The following is a 27,407-nucleotide window of genomic DNA, read 5'->3' on the forward strand; positions in this document are numbered from 1 at the left end:
TCTGCATGCCTCCTTAATAACCTGTAAAATGTGATTTCTATGATTGGTCACCTCGGTCTCAGTGGCGATGGCAACATTTCTCTGTAGGGCCATCTTCTCATTATTGATCTATTGTTCACTAATCACCTAAAGGGCACGGTGCTCTCAGGCCCTCAGTTCTGCAATTACTCCATCCTACAAGAGGTGGAGTGCTTCGTGTGGGAGTGCTACCAGGTTCAACCCTACTCTCTTTAGGGCACTGATAGTGGGCTTGTCATCCTCCTTCTCTGTGGTCAGTGCTCCATCCGGCAACACTATCACACTGGAAGTCTTCGTGCGTAGCATATTAGCAACATCTGAAGTGCCGATAGCCAGGCTGGTAGACACCGTACCAACTCCTACAACCCTGATTGGATGGCCCCTAAGATGATCTGCTGCTGCTGTTCAAACTATTACAAGGCCTTTGTGGTGACATCCCTCACTATGTCACTAATATCATGTAAATTTCCCTCTGTTAATGTAATGGGGTCCAACAAGGTCTTGGTCACCTTTGATATCTTCTTGGGTCCTCCTTTCTCTAGCTCTCTGGGGCACTTGATGCGGTCATATGTCTCTTGAGGTTTGGCACCATGCTATTCATTTGTTTCCTCCTCAGTCTCAGGTGAAGGTGACCTCGCGTCTTTGTTAGAGCCCTGCTCTATCCCACCTATTTGCTTCATGGTCTCGCACTCTACTTGAGCCTTATCAGCGGCCTCCTTTTTCCTCTTCTCGGCTAGTTGTGTCATCTTAAGCTTGGCCTCCTCTCCTTTTTCTTCTGTGCAGTGGACTTGCTTCTGCACACCGCCAAATCTGTTTTCAAGCACCACTTTGCCAGCCATTGATTAAGCACTACATCAATGGCATCATCCATTGCCAAATATGGCAAGTCGTGCCATTTCTATGCAGGTTCCTTCTGCATCCTAATGGATACTTGATGGAAGTCAGCCTTAAAATCGGCGTAGCCCTGTAGGTTGGCACACACCATAGGCGAAAATCATGGCTTGCGATTCATGGCCATTCAAATATTCATTTCCATCAAGATCCAAAAGATCTTGTTGTCTCTGACTTGATGTGCATCCTTGCTCACCCACAACGAAGCGTACTTTGCTGCTTCAGGGAGGTCTAGCGCAACTGAAGGGAACTGGTTATCCTCTGGTAGCTCCCATGCTACCAGCACAATTGACAGCAAGAGCCACGCATAGTGGAACATCTTGCTGAGCTCTTGCGCTTCACAGTAGTTCACCAGGAACTCTTCACGAAGGTAGTTTGACTAGTTGAACTGGATTCCTTCAGTGCACTGGGCTGCGAGTGCGACGATAAGCACTAGCACCTCATCGGTGTGACACTTTCTCATTACCTTCCTTGCTAAGATCTGCATTTCTACCTTCACAACGAGGTCGTAGATACTGGATATAGCATATCCGCATGGCTTCTTCACCAGTTTAAATTTCTCCTTCATTGACTCCGCGAGAGCCTGCTCGCCACCTTTTCCACCAACGATCATGGCCAGATTCTCTCCTGTATATGGCAGTCGCATTATTCAGTGAATCAACCTTTCTGTGATGGGTATCAACTCGTCCATCCACAAACACCCATCATGCACCAAGCACAGCAGCTTCTTGATGACCAAAACTATTACGGGGGTGCAATTGTAGTGCGGCACCCAGAGCAAGTTGAGCAACCCTGCTTTCTCAACTCCCTTGAGCCACCTCTGCAGCTCCAAAGCGGTCATTCCTGAATTCGTATCAATGATACAACACATCAGCTACTCGGTTGCTAGGTGTGGGAACTTTTCGTGGTCTTCCAAGTCCCAGTCTTCAAGTTTCAGTAGTGGTACTCGTGCTAAGCACGGACCATTGAAAAAAATGTCGCCTAGTAGAAGAGGGGTTTGCAGGGGAGTCTTACTCTCATCAATGTCCTTCGAAACCTTGGACTTAGGCTTGTGTGGAGGGACATACTCTGGCAACCAAGTAATAGGGTTTTCACCTTGGGTCTCAACTTGCTCTACTTCGACACCCACATTCTCATCATCCATCAGGATGTCTTCAATGTCCTCATCCTCTAGTTCTAAGTTTATGGCTTTTCCCTTTTCCTGTGCAGTAGGCTTCGATGGGTTTCTTCTTCGCGATGCGTGCACGGATATGGCAGGCTGCTTACCCTTCTTTTCCTTCACAGTTTCCTTGGTTGGGGTCAGCTTCGATCTTGGCGTCCTTGGTGATTTAGGGACCTCCGCCAATACTTCAGCCACTTCTAGAGCAACTGCTTCTGCCACTATTTCCATTTCTTGTGTCGCCTCCTCTACTACTTGTTCGGTATTTATAGTCTCTGCGGGTTCCGACATAACGCTTTCTAACAAGGCTCACGTCGTCTCTGGCAAGTTTGCAAATTCGGGAGTCTGCTTGAAAGTCTCGAAGAATTCTTGGTTCATGGGTGCCTGAGAGCCAACAAATCAATTCTCAAAATGCCAAGTGTTTTTCATTGGATAGCCACTTGCAATTTATAGGGCATTTTGAATTCAAATCCGACCATTCCCCCCAAATTCGGTTCATTAATGCCGGATTGGTGGCAGATTTTCAAGGATCTGAGCCATAAATTTTGTCTTAAATGCCGGCTGCCCACTCCATTTGGTTGCATTTCAACCATCAAATCATTAACAATAACATTAATGGTCATTTTCCAACCGACCTGCACGATTTCTTCTTTGGTAGCGCAGCTCCCTCCATGTTGTCGCGGACCTTATGACACTTCCTTTATTCGCACCATCCCACAATCACACAGCTCCCCAACCCAGGTAGTGTAGTTTATAGTCCCGTGCCTCCTTTCAGCTGCTTGGAATGCTAATACTATGCTGCCTTCATCTAGTCACATGGTCAGACTGCCAGTGTATGGCTTCAATCTACTACCATTCACCTTTCCTGGGAAGGGATCTCCATTCAATTTGACCAGTTGTATCGCTCCTCCCTTGGTAATCTCCTTGATGAAATAAGGCCCTAACCAATGCATCCTAAACTTTCCTGGAAATTTATCAAATTTACTATCATATAACAAAACCAGGTCATTTACCTTAAAGGTACGTAGCTTAATATGTCGATCATGCCATGCCTTTTTGCGCTGCTTTTGGACCTGTTGGTGAAATCCATCTAGAAATCTCTCTTCCTCAAGCTCATTCAGTTGTGCGAGCCTCTCTTCCAGGGCTCCACAATTCATCATACTTGTGAGCACTGCTATGCGTAGGCTAGGCATAATATATTCCATAGGCATTACCATTTCAACACCATAGACATGCCTAAAAGGGGTTTGTCCATTCAACTTCTTGCATGTCGTTCAATAAGCCCATAGTACTGCAGGTATGTGTAGGTCCCAATCACTTCGCTGAGCATTGCAAACCTGGTCAGCGCATTCTCCAACACTTTATTGAATGTTTCCACTGTCCCGTTAGCTTGCGGGTGATAAGGCGTGCTCTTTTGGTGATATACCTGAAATTCCTTCATTAGCGCACTAATCATCTCATTCAGAAAGTGCTTACCATGATCACTCATCAAGATCTTTGGACAGCCAAATCACGTCAATACATGCTCAAATAGGAACTTTGTGGCATTCACACTTGTGCAATCCTTCACAGGTTGTGCCTCTACCCAACGAGTCAAATACTATCTCGCGATGATAATGTATCTCACTCATGTCTTTCCTTGGGGCTGAATGGATCCCACAAAATCTATTGAAAGGCATCTCATCACATTGTGATGGCCTACTAGTCCTTTGACATACATCGCATGCCTTGCAATATGAATGGGAAAATTAGTTTTTCTTTGCTAAATTCCTCTTCAGAATATGTAAAACTTCTTGTGGTGAAGTAAAATTATAAGTGCGGACACAAGCAATTCCTCTAGAAAAATAACGGGTCTAGCCACAACTGATACATTCTATGGAAGATTTCTTTAGGTTAGAACCAATTAAGAGGGCCTACCTCTTAGTATGCTTATCCTGTTTGGTGATGACCTTGTTTGCTTGATCCAGGTCCGGGTGTGACGAAAGACCCTTCCAAGACCTTTTACTTTTGTGATGTGTTAAATTGCATTTTTTAAAAGAACATTAATGAATACATCTGCATGTTGTAAAGAAGAGGAACATGTCAATCAACAGTAGCATGAAAACACATCGTTTGATAACGGAGTTCGTCAAGGAGGGACTACATCTCCAGGCCCTAGTGTCAAGATGGTGTAGGCCGTTGCATTAAGTGTTGTCAATAGTGATGATGTACACAAGAGATGATGTCGTGATCATACAAGGAAAATTCCCTCATGCAAGAGTTGCTCTAAGAGATGTTCCACTACAGGAACTCTTAGTCAAAAGACTCCTATCAGTATGACACAAACGCATGCATGATGAGCATCCCGCCAACATGGCATAAAAGGGATATCAATGCAAACATGCATGGCGACGCATGAGTATCCCATCAACATACAAAAAAGGGATCTCAAAACACAACATGATGAGTCATGACAACAAGTACATCACATAGGCGATTCTGTGTCACACCAAGCAGGAATCATAAAAATGAGTAAGAAACAAGATCCCACATCAAACATCAACAAGGATCTATGCAGCACAATGCATAAAGAAGAAGTACATGAACACAACATATACCTCACAACCAAGGGCCATCCAAAGAAGCAGATGTCAAATTGTTGAAGCTGTGCGGACCCTTGATCTCACAGCATCGATCGCATGACTGCTCACACATGGATGTTGACACCTGCATTCCACTTAGAAAAGTGGATGAAGAATAGAATGAGAGAGTGAGAAATTTGAATGCACCATCAGATTTGTGGTGTCGAATAGTGCAAAATCGACTGTCCAAAATCTGAATTCTGAGAAGTTGAGAATCTGGGGCTCAAAGAATCTTTTAGATTCCCCCCAGATTCCTCAAAGATTCTGCTCCATGGGTGGACTTGAAATTTGCAACTCCAAAGGCGAATCTGACCTCGCCATTGTGATCCCTGTGGAAAACCATGAAAAACGAGTATAAACTTGACTATATTCCGACAAGGAGAAAATATACCTCCGCGGGAAAATTTCAAGGCTCATGGTTCCACTCCTTGTTGTTATAGCAATCATGGTTCCACCTGCATACTGAAAATGGCCGAAAAATGCAGAACTCTGATGGAGACATGGATAGTTCCATTGCGTTCATGGCGATGAGAAGTGTTGTATCCATATAAAATTTGTCAAAATCTGACAAAGTGGAAATTTGGCCCTCCTGCAAAATTCATGGTTCTACCTGCATTAAAAATTAATTAAAAATTAATTTGTCTCGAAAAGTGTGCCTGCTCTTAGTTCCTCCATCTACTCCCTTGCACTTAAGAAATGTCGGGTTTATACTAAAATCACGGGCAGATTAATCAATAAAGCGGTTCGCTGAATTGGTTTAAAATTAATGTTTTTTGAGGAGGGTCGGGTGGTCAAACCTCACTCCTCCCATTTTTTTACCATATAACAACTTGCATTTAATTTTTGTGTTTTACAAGGGGGGTCGGGTCCACATTGAGTGGCCCACCCCATACTCCGTCGGTGGTTGTATTAAGGTTTTTTTTATGTGGTATGGTGTGATTCACGAGGCCGCCCGGTGGGCCGGCCCATGTGGCCAGGCAGGTTCAACTCCTGCTGGCCTCAGCTTATGGTATGTAGGTTGGTTGGGGGTGGTGGGATTGGTGGCCCCCACCCCCTTTTAATATGTATTTTTTTTTGTTTTAAATAACAATAATGCACATTTTTGAAATTTAGATTTTTAGCCATAAGATACAATTTAACAACCCCACAATTTCGCTTGGAATCTGGCCTAGGTTGGCCAGAATTCGGTGGCTAGAAAAAGTTCAAATTGTTGCCTCCTTAAGCTTGCCCAGTCATAAAAAAGTCAACCCAACTTTGACTGCTTCTAACTTTCACATATGGACTCGGATTAACGAACCGTTCGCACTGTCACGATCAAAACGACAAGGTCTATGCTCTGAGATTTCCTAAGTCCTCTTTGTACTGTGTGTGTCTCTAGAGCCACCTGGATTAATCCTCCCCACTGACGAGCTTTTGGTCCTCCTAAAGCATGAAAAATAATCTGCAACTTCTTAGTACCATGTCAGCATCACAAGTGTCCTGAAAAGGTCTCGCTTCCATCTCCTTCACCTTTGTTCTTCGGAGCCTTAAGCGATGAGCTGACACCTGCAACCTCCACAACCTGTAGTACATTATTTGCAAATTACATGCTTGATTGACATGACCAACTAATGACCCAAAAGTCCCACACTTGCCACGAGTTTATAACACATACTCGGTGGTCAAGTTTACAACAAGATGGACACAATACTCCAGCTACGAAAATAAGGCCAACATATCATTGTTTCTTCAACAAGTGATGGAAAAAACATCATCATTGCAACACATGATTTACAAACATAAGACAAAACACTATTGTTTTGACAAGTGATGGAAACATAAAATCACTTTCATAATTTAACATGCGACACCAAATAAGACTAGACATCACTGTTGTTGAACAAGTGATGGAAAACACATCATCACTTTTACATCTTAAAATGCAACAAATGATCTACAAAAGCATGACCATGAAATGATAACATGTCTAGAAACCATTTTTCACTTATCAATTTGAATGGGTCACCTCCTTGAGGTGGTTTTCTTGTCGAACAACTGCTTCACCTAGTTCACACACTGACGCTTTGTCTATAAGGCACTGCTTTGGATGGAGCCTCCAGCAAGTGGCTCTTTGATGGCCACTTCTATCGCAATGACTGTAGTAGGTTTTCTTCCTCCATATCTGCTTAACTTGTTTCTTTTCATGCTGTTGAGAGGGTCTTTCACGCCTCATCTTTTTGTGTGCTACCATTCTTTTCCAACACTTAAAAAATGTATGGTTATGTAATCCATGAAAGGTGCATGTTTTTCAATGCCATTTTTTACATTCATTATTATCAACATGATCATAATCGAAATGAACATTCGAAGATCGAAAGTGGTTATACCTTCCCTTGCTGTCTCTGGTGTAAGTATGGCAATGAGAGCTTGTCTCAGCTCTTTCCTTGCAATGGAAACTACCATGGGATGATGGGGATGTGTTCCCATCATTTTCTTTCCTCGACGATTTCATCGATGTCTCAGATGACTCTGAAACCTTCAAGCACTCTCCTTTAGTGTATCTCGAACCTGCAAATCAATGTTCGTGCACAACCTACAAAGGTTGAGTTATGCCTTGGTTATTAACACCAAGTTTTTCTTCCTCCTCATGCCTCATCCTTGTAAGGAGCCTCATGTTTGTCCCTGTAATTGGGATCTCCAAATATCCAACAGAACTCATACTATGTGAAGATGAAACTGAAAGGAAATCAACATCTTTTACCTCCTCTTTTGATTTGGAAAGAATTGATGAGGGTTTCTCATCATCCATTGTTGGTGGTTCAATAGCTATCTCGACGCATTCCCCAACTTCTTTCCTGACATACCCAAGTCCTGCCTGACGGGGTAATTACTCTACTTTGATGGGGTTGACAATGCCTTGGCCATTAATGCCCAAGCCTTTTCCTTCATACCCCATTCTCTTCAATAGTTTGGAGTCAATTCCCATGGTATGATTTTCAAAAACAACGAAATCATCATCGAGAAACATACATGAAGATGGAGAGCTACTTTTTACCTCACATGGGTCATGCTGCAACTTTTCCAAGGCCTCATCCTTTTCTTGCAGTTGTCGTAGCAAACTATGTTTCTCCTCTTTTTGTTCATGTAGATGCATCTTCAATTCAACATTCTCTTTTTGAAGATTATGTTTATTTTGCTTCAATTCTTCCATGGCCTCTTCTGTGGTTTGCAACTGAAGCTGCAATCGCTCCTTTTCCTTTGTCTCTTTTTGTAGAGTTTCATACATGATTTCCACTCTTTTGGAAATGTTGAGCATCGTCTCGTACATCGTTTTTTCCTCCTCTGTCACTACACGTTCCATTGTTCACGCTACAATTCACATCAACGTAAAGACCGCTCTGATACCACTTGATCCAGGTCCGGGTGTGATGAAGGACCCTTCCAAGACCTTTTACTTTTGTGATGTGTTAAACTGGATTTTTTAAAAGAAAATTAATGAATACATATGCATGTTGTAAAGAAGAGGAACATGTCAATCATCAACAACATAAAAGCACGTTGTTTGATAACAGAGTTCGTCCAGGAGGGACTACGTCTCTAGGCCCCAGTGTCAAGATGGTGTAGGTTGCTGCATTAAGTGCTGTCAATAGTGATGATGTACATAAGAGATGATGTCACGATCATACAAGGAAAATTCCCTCACACAGGAGTGACTCTAAGAGATGTTCCACTACAGGAACTGTTAGTCAAAAGACTCCTATCAGTATGACACAAACTTATGCATGATTAGCATCCCGCCAACATGGCATAAAAGGGATCTAAATGCAAACATGCATGGCGACAGATGAGTATCCCATCAACATACAACAAAGGGATCTCAAAACACAACACGATGAGTCATGACAACAAGTACATCACATAGGCGATTACATGTCACATCAAGTAGGAATCATTAAAATGAGTAAGAAACAAGATCCCACATCAAACATCAACAAGGATCTGTGCACCACAATGCATAAAGAAGAAGTACATGAACACAACATATACCTCACCACCAAGGGCCATCTGAAGAAGCAGATGTCAAATTGCTGAAGCTGTGCGGACCCTTGATATCATGGCATCAATCGCATGACTGCTCTCACATGGATGTTGACAGCTGCATTCCACTTAGAAAAGTGGATGAAGAATAGAATGAGAGAGTGAGAAATCTGAACGGACCATCAGATTTGTGGCGTCGAATAGTACAAAATTGATTGTCCAAAATCTGAATTCTGAGAAGTTGAGAATCTAGGGCTCAAGGAATCTTTTAGATTCCCCTAAGACTCCTCAAAGATTATGCTCCATGGGTGGACTTGAAATCTACAACTCCAAAGGCAAATATGACCTTGCCATTGCGATCCTTGCAGAAAACCGTGAAAAACGAGTATAAACTTGACTATATTCCAACATGGAGAAAATTTACCTCCTTGGGAAAATTTCAAGGCTCATGGTTTCGCTCCTTGTTTTTCCAGCAATCATGGTTCCACCTGCAGATTGAAAATGACCGAAAAATGGAGAACTATGATGGAGACATGGACAGCGCCATTGCATTCATGGCGACGAGAGGTGTTGAATCCATATAAAATTTGTCAAAATCTGACAAAGTGGAAATTTGGCCCTCCTGCAAAATTCATGATTCCACCTGCATTAAAAATTAATTTGTCTCGAAAAGCGTGCCAACTCCTGGTTCCTCCATCTACTCCCTTGAACTAAAGAAATCCTGGGTTTATATTAAAATCACGGACGAATTAATCAATAAAGCAGTTGGCTGAGTTGGTTTAAACTTAATGTTTGTTGAGGAGGGGTCGGGTGGTCAAACCCCGCCCCTCCCATTTTTTTACCATATAACAACTCGCATTTAATTTTTGTGTTTTACAAGGGGGGTCAGATCTAGATTGGGCAGCCTGCCCCATACTCTACCAGTGGTTGTATTAAGGTTTTGTTTTATGTGGTATGGTGTGATTCACGAGGTCACCCGGTGGGCCAGCCCACGTGGCCGGGTGGGTTCAACTCTTGTTGGCCTCAGCTGATGGTATGTAGGTTGGTTGGGGGTGGTGGGATTGGGGGCCCCCACCCCCTTTTAATATATATTTTTTTGTTTTAAATAACAATAATGCACATTTTTTAAATTCAGATTTTTAGCCGTAGGAGACAATTTAATGACCCCACAATTTTTCCCGGAATCCGGTCCAAGTTGGCTGGAATCTGGTGGCTGGAAAAAGTCCAAATTGTGGCCTCCTTAAGCCTCCCTAGTCATCAAAAAGTCAACCCAACTTTGACTACTTCTAACTTTCGCATACGTACTTGGATTGACAAACCGTTTGACCCACCGCGATTAGAACGACGAGGTCTATGCTCTAGTCTTGGTTCGAGCTTAATACAAACACTTTGATTTTTTATCTTTCCTGAGTCCTCATTGTCCTGTGTGTGTCTTTAGAGCCACCTAGATCATTTCTCACTTCAGCTATCTCCCATTTCCTTCTTCGAACACCTGAAACAAGTAAACAACAGCAAACAACAACCGTGATAATAGAGAAATTGTAATTCAACCTACTTAAAAAGTCAAGAAAAATTAAGACATAAACATGTGAGATGACACATTATGTAGGAAATCAATCAATAGTTGCATATATATTAAGTCAGGAAGAGATTACAACCATTGTCTTGATGTTTCCGTTCTCCTTTGACAAAACGAGGTTCCCACACACTTCCATTAGCATTCCATGATGGCCTCAGAAATGATATTTTTAAGACTCTTCCCTTTAGGATTCACACTAAACCAAATTCACACTTCTCCCTCAAACACAACTAGAGAGCTACAACTATGAATAGCTTGTTGTTTACTCCAAACTTAATTAGCACTAGCACACTGACATTAACACTTCAACATTAGCTTGTGCTTGGGAAAAAGGGAGGTCTATATAGCATGAATGGATGGGAGATGGTTCCTCTTCTCATGGGAGAAGGTCTTATCTCTTGAGGTAGTTCCATCCTTATAGGGGAAAGGAGCCCAAACTGACATCCTCGACTCCATTCGGCCTAACCATCTACTAGACTTTCGTTACGAAGCTTCTAGAGCTGGAAGCTTCGACTCCTTATTTAAAAAACCTTCCAAAAGAGGATTAATGCGATTGAAACAAAGCTCAGTCACTCTGGTCGGCACTAGGGATAGTGTTAATCACTACATATCGACATGAGAAGGATAAGGGTCATTAATTTCGTTCTTGTAAACTGGGAAAAATAGAAGATTTTTGGGAAATGGTGCAAAAGGGAATTGTTCTACTTGTGCAGAGGGACACAATGGGAGTTTCTTCATGAAGGGTAAGCATGTAGGGTTCACTGTAGAGGTCCTCTAGGATCAAGGAATGGGCAGTATAGGGACAGTGACTAAATTCTATGTAACAGATGCGCCCTAAAGCATGAAGGCTGAACTAGAGTGAGGGATGTAATGCTTTATGAATCAGTGCGGGGAACTAGAGTCTGTCATCGGAAAACCTGCAAGCAAGTATAGATACATATACATAATTGAAAACTCTATCAAATGATACATGAATCATGGCATGGATGTGTCCATCTAGAGAATGATCATGTAAATGTATCCAGGCATGGGTGCAACCATCTAATAAAGATGATCATAATGAAACCAATGTATGGTCACAGCCATCTAATAATGAGAAGGATCACATATGATAACTCATGGTATGGTTGCAGCCATCCATCTAAAAGAGACATGTATATCAACATCATCATGTCACACCACTTTGTAACTTGGACTTTTGTAATCTCAGCCCAGGGTCTTGCGCTCCAACACGACCCGATCAAAGTACAAATTATAACATGTGAATAGATGTGTTGATGTTGAACATGCTAGAAAATCACTTGATTACCAGCCGATGATGTAAATTGTTAGCAAGCATGAGAGAAACCACCAATAATGAAAATGGTCCTTAAGGTACTATCAACACAATTCACGAAATGTGAATAGAGGAACTGAAGTTGAACACTCGTGAAATCACCCGATTGAAAGCCAATGATGTGAACTTGTCATCGAGTGCGAAGAACTTGCCATTAGGGCATGCAAGCTCTAAGGTACTGGAAAGGAGTGTCTCGGTCAACTTCCCAAATAATGAGCTGAAGTTGACAGGAAGCGACCTTGTCAAAGGAGATCCATAATGCATCCCACATCATCGACACGAGACAAAGGGATGCAAGATGATTTTTGATGATACAGATAATCAGGGGTATGTGTAACTGTAGAAGGACAACTCTTGAACATATAGGTGACAGGATTGGAAGTTTGGAAGCTTTTAGATCCATAGGATCGATGGTCATGATGATGTGGTAGAGATAAAATGGAAATAAAAAATGAATGGCCCAACCCAGGAAGGTCAACGATAAAAAAGGAGGATATCCCATCCCGACATGAAGCATAAAGTGTCATGTTCAAGAGTGAGCTGCTGACACAACTGATCAGATTTCCAAATTTTCCCCCAACTTTTTTGGCAAGTACCCTAATTATTTTTTAATTGCAAGCTTTAAGGGAATAGCATATGCTTGCACTGTAAGTTCATCCTTCGGATGAATCTGACCTAGTAAGTTTAACGAGCCCTAGGAAGGAGAAGCTCATGTTCGTCATGGTGACGAATCCGGTGTCATTTAATATTTTAACGAGTCTGAAAAAGGTGTAACTCGGTATCTTTTTCATGTTTAGATAGTTCAAAAATGACATGGAAAAGAAAACTCCACATGGTCCCTTTTCGTACATTTGTGTCCCTCGATCCCGAAAAGGTAGAAAATGATACTTGAGAGAACCACTTGACCATTTCAGTCAAGGAGTACCTTTTTCGTAAATAGTGCATCCCAGCCCGAAAAAGGGGTAAACGTATATTGGGCACACAATGTTTTGCATTCGTTAACGAGTTTGAAACGACAAGGGATCAACTATATTTTTGTGTTTGAAGGGTTGGAAAAGAGCTTGAAAGTGGACCCCCCCATTTTATTACGAGTCAAAAGGGAAAAAATCGGCAATCTTTTCATTTGAGTTTTACGAGTCGAGAAAAGAGCTAAAACGTGACTCGGCATCATCGTCGAACATCCATCACCTGTTGTTGTGCAAAAGGGTAAAGTGAATTATCCAATTCTTGAAGAAAAATAGGTCAAAATACTTAAAAAACCTTAATATTTCATGAAAAACTGAATAAAAGGAGGGGAAAGTAAATATTTTTTACCATTTACCATTTTACCTTGCTGTGAAAAACTTTTCACCCACTTTTGCCCTAATTTTTCCAGAGCAGATTGTGGGGGATCCGGGAGTTCATTCACCAAGACGCTAGTTGTAGGTAAGAGCCAAGTCCCTAAGCTCCATTTCTATACTGTTTATTCATGCTTTCATCCATTTTTTGGATTTCTAAGGGAGTTTTTGGCAAAAAAAACACTCTCGGTCAATGCGAGTTCCGAGCATGGAATCGCACCGACCAAGGGTAATTAAAATGCCCAACTGTGCCATTGACGTAACTATTTTTAAAACAAGCACGCCAATGCCGTGAACAAGGAAAAAGACCATTTTCCTTTAAAACCCATCATTTGAATCCAAATTTTACTGGCCAAAAATGATCATTGACATGAATACATGGTTTTTGCAAGAAAGAATCATTGAAAGTGGTAGACTAGAAAGAATGTGAGCGCGAAGATGTGGACACTTAGGCACTAAATGATCCAAATTGCCTAAACGCTTTGAGGAATTGTGGGCTCTTCAATTTCCTTATCACACCAGGGATGCAGGCTCAACCTGAGCTACTTCGGTACCTGATTAGTCTCTGGGACATAAATCGAGAAATATTCATCATTGGTGACCAGGAACTGGAGTTAGAAACTTCAGACATATATTTGATCATAGGACTGTCCTAGAGGGGGGAACCAGTCAACCTATATGGGTCATGACCTATTGGGGCAAGCATATCCATGCTACTTGCCAAACATTGCCCTAAAGGCCTCAAATCCAAGAGCGGCAAGATTAAGATTGCCACTGTGCGATATTTGACATGAGAGTGCTACTATTGACTATCAACAAAGTAGCGGGGTCCCAAGCAGTGCATGAGACTAACAAGTTGAAATTTCTATATGTTATCGACTCTACATCACCGACGATCTTCAATTGGGCGAAAGCCATGCAGATCGACATAAAATGCCAGCTGAGAAAATCTAAGGTGGGGAATCTAAAGCACTTCTTCTTCGGATCTGTACTAGTGACCTTTTTCTTCGAAACGAGTGTCAATGTTCCAGTACGAACTGATTGAGGTAGATTCGCTGATGCCACGAGACCCACAGATAGCCCGTTGGAGTCGTTTGATGCCTAGGATCACTGGGGAATAGCATATGTCTTACAGGCCCAGCTTCTTTTCATAGCTATGACGACAACTGATCGTCGTGGAGGATTGACCATACAGCGGTACTAACTTCCATGGAGATCCGAACATGCCACTGCCAGATGGGGAGGATTTCAACGACGAAGGTAAAAAATAAATTTTTAATTTTGTGAGTTTTTAATTTTTTAATTATATATATGTGTGTGTGTGTGTGTGTTTATAACATTTTTTTATCAATGCATATGTAGGACCAAAGCATCCTGCCTGGATGTCTCCGATATCCAGGTGCATCACCATCATTTTGATGTCGCTCCTTACCAAGAGTGTATCAACAACAAGGAGGAGATCATGAGGAACCTTGAGGGGTTGACTCGTGTTATCGCAGAGTATGCCTGGGTGGGAGACATCCTGCGCCAGTACTAGAGGCATACGGTGGGAGTATCGGACCAGATCTGCCAATTGTTGACTCGTGTTGCATGAGCAATTTCATGCTACCACGATCACAATGATGATTAGTTCCCAAGTCAAGCATTTTACTTTTTTGAGGCCTGCGTGCCACGGATATATGACGCCTACGAGCCACTGATGTTATGAACACACATATTATTTTTTTTGGGTTTTGATGTATCAAACATTATCACGATATATATATGTTGTATTTTTTTGCTTACTATGGTACAAATGATTTGTTTTGGCTTTTCACATGTTTGGTAAATGTCTATCCAACACATAATTAGCTAATGCATTTTTCAATGTATTCATGCATCTGGGAATATGATGATATGAAATGTAATCAAAATTTCTTTCTAGTAGATGAATACGTAGATACATTCTCAATATCTGAGGGTTTCTAATGAAATATTTCCCGTTGAGTTGAAGGACAACAAGCTATGAATCCAGGTTGACAACCAACTCCCAAATGTCAAGAGCAATGGCTTTTGACAACAGTTCAATGACTGCATTATATTAATCAATGTTATTAGTCGTGTGACCTAAACAAATAACTTGAATATGAATCAACTTACTGTGAGGGCCATAAATGGCCCATGCCACAGAGGATAGATTCTGGGAACTACAACAAGAACCATCAGTGAAACCGATGTGAGGATTCAGAGACATTTGCAAAGTAGGGAAAAAATAGTAAACGAGAAAGTTGTTTGAAAACTAACACACCAAACCACACTGCACAAAAATGAATGACACACTAATGTACACAAGTAACCATGCAAGATGACCTAAGCATAGTACATTTTGAGAGAATCCCTATTGGGACTCGAGTAATCAATCAATACAGATGGACACTGGAGTTTTACTGTTGCCATGACGAGTAAGCATCAACTCAACCAAATAATAGAGTAGAGCTCATATAAGGCTTTGCCCCCATGCCCCCTAGGCAAGGGAGGGTTACAAGTCAGATGGCAACCCCATTGAAATAATGGGAAATCGGTAAAAACTTGGGGAGGGAGAAAAGTCCTGAATCCATGAAGGGATAAAGGTGCCTTTAGTTGAAAGATCTTGACCATGTCACAATAAACTAACATGTCAATAGGCAGTGAGAAGAGAACTCCTTAAGACACATAGACATGACTGTCAGGCTAGGTAGGAATGAGGGATGATGATGAGTATCATTCCAAGGTGGCTCCTTGAGAAACATGACTTCCATGATACTCGCGTCAGCAAGAAAAGTCTCAGCTAAGGGATCAAGAGATCCCGAAACACCAAGCCACGGGGATTGAGAATATGTATTGAGAGAAGTCCTCGAAACAGGAGAATCAGAGGATACAGAACTTGAGGCCGAAACAATTTCCACGTAATTGATTTTGAGAGGACTAAGTGGCATAACCTTGCCCCAAGTATCAACAAGATCTGGTGAAGGTATGACCCAAGGATCATATTTGATCGAGATCATGTTGACAGAGGCAACATGAGGAGGTGGGAGTAGAAAAAATCCCATCAAGGTAGAATATTTAAAAAGACCTAGCCCCACACACTCGTAAGGAGCACCAGTGTGCTTGACATATGGAACATTGCCATCCGAGGAGGAAGAGGCAAAGAAGGACAACCAGTCAATAGTGACAGTCTTCCCTTGACGGGGAAAATGAATCACATGGAATAGGGAGGAGGCTACACCATGCATGGGATGGGTCTAGCTCCATCCGTCTAGAAGATTATAATTAATATTAGCATCAACAATCTCTACCTTGACTTGTAATGTCTTTCCCTCAAAAGTAAAGGCAAGGTTAGGTAAGACACCGAAGGGTCGCGAATCGCGCCCGTCGAAAGCTTCCAAACTATTGGGGGAGTGGTTCAAAGTAGGAGAACCAACTACCTTCCAGTAGGCGACTAACATGATGCAGGTAGAAGCACCTTCATCGATGACAGTCCTATGCATGGTTTTCTCATAGATGATTACCTGAATGAGAAAGGAAATCTGATGAGGTGGGCATGGAATGTGGTTCTCTCGATCAAAACATATAAAATTGGAATCGGTAGGATCAATACCCCCAATAGTTGAGAGGAAGGATTTCTACTAAGACGAACAGCTTTGGAGTACCTCGAGAGCCGACATAGTTGATGGCGCCTGAGCCAAATCCTCAAAAATATTATAGTGCTGAGCGGCTCAAGCATTGGGATTGTACGAGGATTTCCTTAGCACACCTCGAGAAGGTGGTTGAATGGTGGAATCAGGGTTAGGGTGCTCGATATGAAGAGGGCTAGAACTCGGGGCAGAAGAAGAAGGGGTGGCCTCTTTCTCTTTCCCAGCTGTCAGAGTAGTAGTTTGGTAATCTTTTCATCTAGTAGCCACATTGATAGTTGTACTCATCATGAACACTTGAGATCCTGAGGAAGTAGATGATTGAGGTTGTTCTACCATTTGAGTCTACTGAGACGGAAACAACTCTTTCAGGACAGCTAGGGTCCCTTTGAGAAAACAACCAACTTTAGACCATCGGGGACAATCCTTAATATAGTGATCCTCCTCACAAATGAGGCACAAATACTTATGCTTCCGTTGTGAAGAATTACCAGCAAATGACTTAGGAGGACCCTGTTTTGGGGCATCGACTTTACCCTTGCCTTTGCCTTTCTTCTTACCTTTCGAGGATTTGTTCGCTATGGTAGACTGGATAGCGTGGACCTCTGATGTTTTACGAGGGCTAGGTGGATTCTAGAAGGAACTATTGGAAGCAGTGTTTGAGACTGACTTCTATTTAGAAGAAGATTTAGCAGGGGTCTAGGACACTAAACCAATTACTCCATCAATAGGAGCTGTAGCCTGTGACTTCGATGTTGTGGGATTGGATGATGGCCACGGAGCATCTGGTAACAACTCATACAAAGTGCCATACTAAGAATAAATGAGATCTAAGTACTGGGCATGAGAAATGACTTGTTCTTCGGTAACGCATCCACCCATAGCTATATCGCGAGCAATTGGAGTGACGAATGACTTGGTAAACCATTCGGTGAGCAACTAATTAGCAATCTCGAATTTGATGAGGTGATGTCTACGTGTCCATTCATGGATGTGATCGGAGATGTGTGTCACAGTATCTTGCTTAAGCGATGTGAGAAAATAGGTGCCATTTTCATAGTGAACCAGCAATTGGAAATGCACAAGGAAAGTCATGGCTAAAGAGTTGAAGTCATGGTAAGTACTTCAAGGAAGCTCGATGTACCACTTGGCTGCAGCACCTGTGAGGGTTCGTTGGAAAAGACGGAGACGAATAAAATCATCAATGTAGGAATTTGAAGAGCACCAGAGGTGATATGTCATCACATGGGCTTGAGGATCTTCTTTTTCTTTTCCATCGAACTTAGGACAATCGCTCGGGATCTTGAATGGAACTAGAGGCTAGTATAGCGAATGAAGAATTGGATTATTCGTAAGGCAAAACACATCTGGAAACTTTAGTGTGGCCAAGAATGGCAATTGAGTATTAAAAGGAATTGGAGGTCAATATGCGGGTCCAATCGGAGGAGCCCATCCCTACTGGTAAGGATTTTCACCCCATAGTGGAGGGTTTTGGCCATATGGCATTTTTTCTGCCCCCAGTCTAGGTTACCTTGGCTGTAGGGAGGATTTTGACCTTGAACACCTTGAAACTATCCAGTCATAGGTTGTTGATAAGAAACATATGTATTAAGAGGCTGTTGAGCCTGTTGACCTTGGACATATGGATATTGCACCTGTTGTCCTTGAACATATGGGTTTTGAACCTGTTTCCCTTGAACAATAGGATTTTGGGCTTGCTATCCTTAGACATAAGGATTGTACACTTGCTACCCTTGGACATAGGGATTCTGGACCTGCTTCCCTTGGACAAAAGGATTATGGGCTTGTTTCCGTAGGACTCTAGGATTTTGGGTCTGCTACTGCAAGACTTGACCCTGGCCTTGTCCTTGCAAGGGTTGACCCTGTTGATATGTATATAAGGGTTGCTGTTGCCCGAGTTGGCCTTGCTACTGCAAGGATTGACCTTGCAGCTGCAAAGGCTGTCCCTATGGTTGCAGAGGTTGGCCCTACAAAGACATAGGCTGGGAAGTTTCCGGAGCATACAACATCTGCTGCTGCATGGTTTGCTGCAACTATTGTGAGGGTTGGCCCTGCGGTTTTTGCAGTGGTCCTTGTTGCGGTATCGTCTGCCCTTGCTATTGTGTGGACATCCCTTCCTGCAGCAAGGGTTTCCCTTGTTGCTAGAGAGGCTATCCTTGCTACTGCAAGGGTACTTGAATAGTTCCTAAAAAATTTCCAAGCTAAATTTGGCCACAGCCACCATGAAAAGTGGATGGGCTAGGCTAAACGTACTACCCAGATTGAAGGATGTAAGGCGGATTGACCATTCCTTGAGAACCATATGGAACATAACGAGTTTGGTACTGAACCTAAGCCTCATAAGGCTGTTGATACTGGAAATTGCTTGACCTAGATAGACCAACAGGATTTTGAACCTGTTGGTAATGGACATTGCTTGATCCAATAGGACCAACAGTGTTTTGGTTAATGCCAGAAGAAGGCTGGTCCATGCCAACCATGTGAGTCTATGAGCTACTCACATTGGTGGTGCCTAACACCATAGAAACACTTAGATTCTACCCCCTAGGTGGTGGCACAACTTGTCCACTTACTGGAGGGATCGAAGAACTGACAGTAACATTCTTCATGACCATCAATTGAACTAGATGGGTTACTGCGATGGATGAGACAAGAGGGTTCAAAATGGTGGGTTGCACTGGGACTGAGGTAATGGCCGATTGGGAGGTCGGCTTTGCAATGAATGGACCTATGGTAGGCATGGCACAAAATGCCTAAACAGGGTTATGATAAAGTGATGAGACACTAGGTGTACCTGAGACCAATTGTTCCATAGTCACATAATTAGGTGGTAAGTCTTGATACACACTGATGGGAATGCTCCTTGAATAAGGGAAACCTTCAGGAGGAAATTGATGTTCTGCCTCTTTGAAAGTGTGTGGAGTAGAAACTTTTGATTCATCTAGAGAGGTAACTGGAGCATCGCCTTTGGGTTTCATAGCTGGGAACAAACAATGAAGAACTACCGAAGATCTACGAGGGCATAATTCCAAAGGAACACCCGGTTGATCGTACAGACTGTACAGACGCTGCAGTGATATCACAATAGGGTTGAACAAAGGATTCACATGATATATAACCAGTCCAAGTTGACTGTCAGTAGTCAACGAACTCTCATGAGTCTGGACGAGATTGTCTGGAGATTCTGGGCTAATATCAACAGGTGACCCAGCATCTAAAGTAGGCAGAGGACGAGATGACAAAGGTTGAATGCTTAGAATGTGTTGGAAATAATACTGAGAGGGGGGGGTGAATCAGTATTATCAAATTCTTTTCAATTAATTTATTCTTCAGATATTGATCATTAGTTTGTATGTCAGTACCATATAATAATGAGCAAGAGCAAGAAAAATAGATAATCACACCAAAGAACACCAGATATAAGGTGGAAACCCAATGTGGGTGAAAACCACCTGCTGCAATATGTCTCATCTTCTTTCAATTAGAAACTTCTTTTACAATGATTTTGTACTGGTACAGTCCTTTACCAGTACGCAGGCTGCAACCTGCAAAGAGCTACAACCCTCTCTCGTTTTCCAGTCTCTCCTGGAAGGGAGCTACAACCCCCTTAGCTCTTTTACTTCTTTAAGGACCACGTTTCATTAATTTTCAGACTGGATCCAAGAAGATCAAATAATCATCAAGTACATGTGAATCACCCAATCTCCTTATACAATCAACCAATGAATCACCCAACTTCTCAAAATGCTATAAACAGAAAAGTAATACTAGAAATCTAAACCCAGAACTCTGCAGCAATAGATAAAAGGCAGTCAATAATTATTTCAAAAGGGATCCGCAACTTCACCAATAGCAGCCTACGGATATCTGCAGTTCTTCTGTGTCTTGACTGCGCAGATCCGCACCTGATCCGTCTTGTGCTCTGCGTACCATCACACTTAGCCCTTCTGCTGAACTGCATACCACTGCTCAGATCCGCACCTGCACTGTCTGCCCAACAGTGCGCCTCCGCACCTGATCCTTCTGTTTCTCTGCGTACCCATGCACTGAACCTTCTGTCACGCTGCGTACCTCTGCACTGCGCCTTTTGATGCGCTGCATACCTCCGCATTGTGCCTTCTTCTGTCCTGCGTACCTCCGCACCTGAGTTGTGGATCACCTGTGGATCTCCAAATAGACCCAAATTAACAGTCCACCAATGTACCACGGATTGTTAGATCCACCGATCTGATCACGCACCCAAGAGATCACGCCCTATCAACAAATCCGCCTTCCACGTTACAGATTTCACTTTGATTTAGATCTAGCTTTTAAAATCGAATACCCAAAATTTCAGATCTTAAGATATTCAAATTTTCACAAGTGACTAGCCAAGTGATCTCCTTTCCTTTTTATAGGCAAGCCTTTATTCACACCATGGGACAAAACCATCGAAAACCAATACAAGGGATCCAAACCGGGGTTCAATACTTTAGATCTTATACCACGAACCAAAACCATAGGATCATGATCGACGGGCTAAATACCAAGGGCCAAACATAAGAAACCCCACGTGTGCGCGCTTCTCTGCATTAGAGTGAGTGAACTGGGGTTCGCACCTTCTGAATGGAGCACCTACGGATATGTCCGCACTTCTTGGTCGGTGTACCTGCGGGTCCGCACCTTTTGAACGCTGCACCTGCGAACCCCTTATTTTCCATCATTTCGAGAGCCTGAACAGAGTTTTTCCACTTGAGTGGGTTTCCATCAAGTACAACACCTGTGCCATAGCGCCAAACCTGAATCATAATGCCAACAAAATGATTCCGAGTTCAACACCTCGGTCCTCGAGTGACTCTGGTAATTTAGGAAAAGGCTCCTTAGACAATATTTCAAACAAAGGAGAGGAAGAGGAACTAGGTGAACCAGATGGTTCAGCCATGATGACCTTGTCTTAGTTAACAGGAAAAGAGAGATAAATTTCAAGGCTTTAAAATGTACTTTAGTGAAAACTCATGATTTGGTCTAGAAAATACTAACAGGATGTTATAATATCATGGGAAATCAATTTTTTAAGACACATAAATAAATTGGTGCTCTTTCATGTTTTAAGAGTCGAGAAAGAAACAAAGATGACTCTATCACTTTCGATTGGAAACGATCTTGAAAGGATAAGTGCTCAAATGATATTTTAAGTTTAATGAGTAAAAAATATCAAATGACTACTCTGGATGATCTAGGTAAAAAGGGTTAGCAGGCAACCACGAACTGCAGAATACCTCCCGGCGAACCGAGAAGTATGGGCAGGCAATCTCCCTGAATGCTGTGTTCGATGTATCATGTTCGCGAGGCGCAAGACTCATCTTCCTATGGATAAAGGATTTCAGCCTAGAGGGGTATCCCATTATATATTTGATGGTACGGGGAGCACAAATCCATACTAGCGTTGTCTAGTGTCGAAGCTAACGACAACTGCTAGGTTTAAAGATGTTGAAACACGTCTATAGCCTAGACCTTCTAGATGTGATCGTTAGGTTTCAAATGTGCCTTAGGTTAATTGAGTTCATTTTAAAGTTTATCTTGAGTTATGTCTCAGTTTTCAGGCCTGAGTGATGTGACTCAAAGAATCCTAAATGCAGCTAAATGAGGCAAGACACTTTAAATTCGATGAATTGTCTACACTAGAGAGGGTATAAAACACAATCAAATGCAAACAACCAAGCAACCGAAAGAAAAATGATTTTTCACTACTTCACTTTTCGAGAAAATAAACTAATGAAAAATACATTCCAATTCCTAATTTCCTAACAAGTACACTCTAACAGTCCTTTCAAAAGCAAAGAGAATTATTTTTCTTTTCAAATGCCAATGCAATCCTAGCCTTCAATGATGCTAACTACCATAACATATTGATGCAACAAACTAGAATTTTGTACTTTTCATGAAATGACAAAATGAATTTCTCATAAAACACTTCAATGAAAAAGTTTTCAAGACAATCGATTCTCAAGCAAATGAGAAACACGAAAAGAGAATCTCTTTCAAACTAATGACACAACGAATTTACCAAAAACAAGACAAGCAATGTGATCTATGCTGGAAAAGAGACATTTAGACAAGCAAACGAAACTCTTCAAACTTGTGTAATGGAGGTCAAATCCATAGAAGGACCATAAATGAAATGCAAGGAGTAAATGCACCAACAACTTAACTCACTGAGTTCACAATCAGTTGAATGGATGACAATCTAGATGCCCTAGTACCACTAACCATACAATGACCCAAGAAATCAAGTGAAAAGATGGAAAATCAATAAGCAAACAAACCAAATGAAAAGCAGCTTTCTAGTCAGGGAGAAGACGCTCTAAACAACTTATAGGGTAAAAATCATGAGAGCAAAACACACTGGCCAAGATTTGGTGTGAACCCTAATCTTCACTTATAGGCATTAGTACGATCACCTAACTGACAACAAGCGCTAGAAGGGGTCGGCGCAACTGTTTCTCAGCATATCACGTTGATCGATGTGACTGTCAGTGAATTAAACGTGCTAAGCGAGGATGCAAAGAAAAAATAAAAAATTCCAAAATTTGGGACCAGATTTTCTACTATGAATTTCAAAGCTAGAGCAGTAATCAAAGCAAAGCAAACATAACTAAAGGGAAATGGTGAAACTCGAAAAAATTCACACAAAACCATGAAATTCCAAGCAAACAAATAGAAGGATTGGGTCCCCAACGGAGTCACCAATTTGTGGTAAAGTAAAATTATAAGTGCGGACGCAAACAATTCCTCTAGCCCAATAGCAGTTCTAACCACAACCGTTGCATTCTATGGAAGTTTTCCTTAGGTTAGAACTAATTAAGAGGGCCTACCTCTTAGTATGCTTATCCCGTTTGGTGATGACTTTCCTTGCTCGCTTCAGATATCTCCCATTTCCTTCTTTGAACACCTGAAACAACTAAGCAACAACAAACAACAACCGTGATAATAGATAAATTGTAATTCAACCTACTTAACAAGTTAAGAAACATTAATTCGTAAACAGGTGAGATGACACATTATGTAGGAAATCAATCGATAGTTGCATATATATTAAATCAGGAAGAGATTACAACCATTGTCTTGACGTTGTTGTTCTCCTCTGACAAAACCAGGTTCCCACACACTTCCATTATCATTCCATGATGGCCTCAACAATAATAGTTTTAAGGCTCTTCCCTTTAGGATTCACACTAAAACAAATTCACACTTATCCCTCACACACAACTAGAGATCTACAACTATGAATAGCTTGTTGTTTATTCCAAACTTAATTAGCACTAGCACACCAACATTAACACTTCAATACTAGCTTGTGGTTGGGAAAAAGGGAGGTTTATATAGCACGAATGGATGGGAGATGGTTCCTCTTCTCATGGGACAAGGTCTTATCTCTTGAGGTAGTTCCATCCTTATATGGGAAACGAGCCCAAACTGACATCCTCGACTCCATCTGGCCTAACCATCTACCAGACTTCCATTATGAAGCTTCTAGAGCTAGAAGCTTCAGCTCCTTATTTAAAAAAACTTCCAATAGAGGATCGACGTGACTGAAAGAAAGCTCAGTCACTTCGGTTGGCACTAGGGATAGTGTTAATCCCTACATATGGGCATGAGGATGACAAGGGTCTTTAGCGCAGGTCTTGTAAACTGGGGAAAACAGAAGATTTTTGGGAAATGGTGCAAAAGGGAATTATTCCGCTCATGAAGAGGAACACAATGGGATTTTCTTCATAAAGGGAAGGCATGTAGGGTTCACTGTAGAGGTCCTCCAGGATCAAGGAACGAGGAGTACAGGGACAGTGACAAAATGTTTTGTAACAGTGCTTAAGGATTCATAAGGTTATTTGCAAGTTTTAACATGAGTTTTTGAGTGTTTTTATGTAAATTTCATGTACAAATTAACATAAACAAATGACTAAACAACAACATATAACAGACATGAACGTCATCAAAATAGTATCAGAACATCACACGATGGAGTTCACCCTTACTGGGCTATGTCTCCTTGGTCCAGCTTCTAATGGCTTGGCCCTCTCTATTATGCTCAAAAGTGTGAATACATCAATTTGCAATGTTCAAATAGCTCTGAAACCTATGTCAATGGCTGTAGAATCCCCAAAAATGCTTGTTTAGCCTCCTTCTTCTCCTGATTTGGTAAAAAACTAAAGAATTTAAGGCTTCCCCAAGTCTTTCTGCTAATCGCACCTCAATTTCCCCAAAATCTGACACCATCCTACAAATTCGCCTCCAATTCCACTAACCGAGGGTCGATTTCGCCTAATTTCAGGTGAAATTGTCAGATGGATTAAATGCCCTATATGGCGTTAAATTTGATAATCTTGGGCCACATGGGGGGCCATGTGCCTACCGCTAATGCCAATGGCCAACCCCCACTGCCCGGGTCCCCACTCCACTCCGTTGGTGGTCATGTTGGGTGGTGTGTGCCCAATGGCTAGCCCCCGTGGCTGGCCCTTATCCCGGATGGTGCACGATGTCAATTTTAAATAAAGGTCAACACCCATAGTTATTAAGAACTACATGTGTGACATGTTAGTAGGAGGTTTGGATTTGTCACTTGGAGGTCACGGGTTCGACCCCCACCACTGGTCCCTAGACCTTAACATGATTTTTGGTGGCCCTCGAGTTGCCATGTGGTGGCCCCTGGCTGGGCCACGTGGTAGCCTATGGCTGGCCACCAACCAATCAATCAAGCTCATCCAAATCAACTCCAATAGCATCGTGCCACATTGCATCACACCATTTGTCGGAGGGCAAACATTCACTTGCACAGTAACCCTGCCATGTAGGCATGCACAGTTAGCACCACGTCAGCAGTATAGACTTCTAACTAGGTTTCCTGCATTTTTTTAATAAAAAATCGCCTGTTTAGGAAAATGAACAAAACATGTTTCAGGGAGCATACCAAGTCCGTTTCATGCAAAATGAGTTGCCTCAGATTCAGGATGACGAGCACTACGTGGTCATTCAGGTTCGACACCTATCAGACAACTTTGAATTTTGAGCTATTTTTTGAGCATCTGATCATCTGGGGAACCAAGTCACTTCCAAACACTAGAAACCATCACATAGGTGGAGGCGGCTTCATCTATGATAAAATTACAAGCAATGGTGTTTATAATGGATACTGGTATTTGAAATTCAACGGATGAAGGTAGGGGAGGATTTCCAGCTTGTCAACATGAATGAAAATTATATGATTTTCTTGGGGATCCACAACACCCAAAGTAGAGAGCAGAGCTTTCCATTGGGATGGACACGTCTAGAGGAATTCCAGTGTTGACATGGGAGTAGGAGACTACGTGAAGTCATCTACTATGCTATACATATGGTCGGCTTTAGTAGAAGAAGTGTTTCAATGTAATGGACCTTTGGGGATCTTGGGAATAATCTATACCTTAGGCAGAGGGATATGTAAAGTACCATTCGATGATGAAAAAGGCTCGATGGAAACTTGGGGTTGGGACTCGTTCATTGACTTAGCGGGTGCATTTTCATATTGGCGTGATCGAGTCTAGAGGTTGACTTGTGTGGTATTGACCTCATCAAAATTCATCATAAGAATTTGATAATAATGGCGACTAGATGGTGGAGCTAGTAGAGATTCCTGACCTAGTGTAGGATGGGGAGCAATATATCCTTGGTGAGGAAAAGGATTGGTAAGCACTGCAGGTTGAGATGAAGCAGGAGGAGGAGGAGCTTTGGGTTGCGGTCCTCTAGAAGTGATTGCATAAGCTTTCCATACTTGATGAATCTAAGGTAAAAGAGGACACTCATGAGTGTAATTCCCATATATGCTGCAACAGGCACAAGGTTTATTCATATGAAAACCCTTGTTTTTCTTGTGTTGTCTGCCCTATTGTTGGGTTGTGGGATTAGGTTAGCGTTGCTGAGGTGCATAGGGTGGTGGACCCTGGCTACCTTGATCACATTAAGATTGCTAGTTCCCATTACCTTTTCCCTTGTTCCTTTTCTTAGGGTTAGGGGGATTGGCTGTGCTCTGCTGAGCATACACTTGAACTTGTCGAAGAGGTTGGTATTGTGGCAGAGGTGGAGTAGGCATGGGGGATTGGGCCGCTAGTGTCAAATGGGTTGGAGTGCTTGGTGGTGCATACTTATAGTAAGGGGATGGGGAAACATTAGGATAAATAGGTGGAGCAACAACTCGCCCTTACATCTATTGATGTGGATGGGGATATGCATATGGTGTGCTGGGACCTAGATAAGAGTTTCCATGTGGAAGATTGGGGGAAGGATAAATGTAAGAGGAACTAATCCCTCCCTGAGCTTGACCATAACTCATTTGAGGTGGAGCATATGGTTGAGGGTGTGAAATGGTTCCAACTACGCCATCTACAGCCTGAGATGCCCTTGGTGCATTAGCAGCACCAAGCCAAGGTATTTCGGGGATGACAATATAAACAGAACCCGATTGGGCATAGATCAAGTCAAATTTCAAAGCTACTTGGAGCGCATCTTCCTCAAAATGGGGGAAATGTGATGTGACATCTTTAGTAATTGTTGTCTTGAGGGGGTCTGGATCCAGGTTCATAGTTAGCTATGCCAACCAACAAAACCCTTCACTACTAGCCCTTTTGGCAACAACCCATGTAGCACACGCTTCTCTCTCACCCAAAGCAGTATAGGGGGATCACAGAACTAGGTTTGTGCATCTAGAGGTCTGTGTGATGAGTTTCTGTTACTTCTAGGGATTTATCCTGACCTTCACGAACCCT

The sequence above is a fragment of the Pinus tabuliformis genome, chromosome Q (assembly GCF_031772625.1).
Source record: "Pinus tabuliformis cultivar Carrire ecotype Pingquan chromosome Q, CPIR1, whole genome shotgun sequence".
In the NCBI taxonomy this organism is placed as follows: domain Eukaryota; kingdom Viridiplantae; phylum Streptophyta; class Pinopsida; order Pinales; family Pinaceae; genus Pinus; species Pinus tabuliformis.